This window comes from Nymphalis io, chromosome 11 (assembly GCF_905147045.1).
Source record: "Nymphalis io chromosome 11, ilAglIoxx1.1, whole genome shotgun sequence".
Taxonomy (NCBI): domain Eukaryota; kingdom Metazoa; phylum Arthropoda; class Insecta; order Lepidoptera; family Nymphalidae; genus Nymphalis; species Nymphalis io.
Window position 1 is genome coordinate 8,765,430 of NC_065898.1, and position 1,672 is coordinate 8,767,101.

Below are 1,672 nucleotides of genomic sequence, written 5' to 3' on the forward strand. Positions count from 1 at the left end.
ATGAAACAATGGGAGTCGTGTGATGGTTAAGAAACAGCCCCTCGACTCGAGTTGCAAATTTTCGTCAGTCTTGAGTCAGACGTTGACGTTGACGTTGTGATATTGTAAAGTGACCACCTAATTGGCAATATCAGTGAGTATATATATTGATTTATGTAGTGTTTAATCTCGAAAATAGCTAAGGAGACCCTTAACTATTTTCATATATTATTTTATTTTTTACTTTCATATGTATTTAGGTCAGATCTAAAATGTTTGGATACATTAAAATTAATAACTGTTTTTGCTTAATCAAAATGCCGTAGTGGATTTTGAGAAGACAAATGTAAAAAAATCCAAAACTCATTTAATATAAAAAACTGTTGCCAATTTTCTATAAAAACATGATAAACCTATATTGATTCGATTTTAAGGTTCCGTTGTCCTTTCCGTAGAAAACCTTTTCGCCTCGCAAGTTTTATATATACTCATGCGAGATGATTTAATATTCATTTATATAATTTGTATTTATTATGAAACGAACAAATATTTAATTTTTATTGTTTATTAGTGATTTACTAGATGATGAAAAGATTTAATTCACTATTTTTAAATATAGAAATGTGTCCAGGGAGAAAAAAAGTGGTATGCAATGAGACCTCATTATTTTTAATTTTATTTTGCAAATGATTTAAAAAATAGACTTTAAAATTTAATGGGAACTCTAGATGAAGACTCTCCGGCATTCCAATTACCCACATAACATAAAATAATCATGACCTTATAGGCTAGGCCACCCGCTTAAATTTAGTTGTTTAATTAATAAATGTTTGCGTTCAAATTTATTGTTAGTAGATTTAATAAAAATATTGTATTAAACATGTATTTTTTCAGACAAAATATAATTACTAAATAATGAAATTTGTATAATAAGGGTTAACAAACATTTCAAAAAATGATTTCATTTAACTTTATTTGGAATTAATCGGTTATATTGCTTAGTACAACTTTAGTATAATACCTACTAGTTTAAAAAGATACAAGTAGAAACATTCGTTCTAGAAAAGAGCATCCAAAAGGATAAGGAAAATAAACAATAGGTTTATTGAGGTTGCCTTGTTATACAAAGTAATGCATAAAACATGTACCTTATATTTTATACCTGAAATGGACAATTTAAAATCACGGTACCTTGAATAACTGCTGACAATTGCTATCGGAATCTTATTTGAACTGTAACTACTAAACAAAATCGAATCGATAATTTTACTGTTTCTTAGTGAGCTTTTATTAAGAAATATTTATTTATTTTAAATTGCAATTCATTTCCCTTTACAAGATGTTCACCGATATCGAGGCGGCTGAAGCGCTGCTTGAGCTTCGCTACAACACACGTGGTAAGTGATAGCTTCTTTTATTATAGATAGATAACAAATCTGAATAAGGATTAATTTTAATTTATAACGTTTAAATTTTAACAGTCGAAACAATATCTATTGGCGTCGCAACGCAGGTAACGATAAAACTAAAATGGTTTCTTTTGAACTAAGGATACCTAAGTACCCGACATTTGTCTCCCAATAAATATCAAACAAAAGATTTCGTTACACATGAGACACTACGCAACCGATGCATTTCTCAAATGTTTTAGATCAATTAATAACTGAAGTAAAATATTATTAGAATATTATAA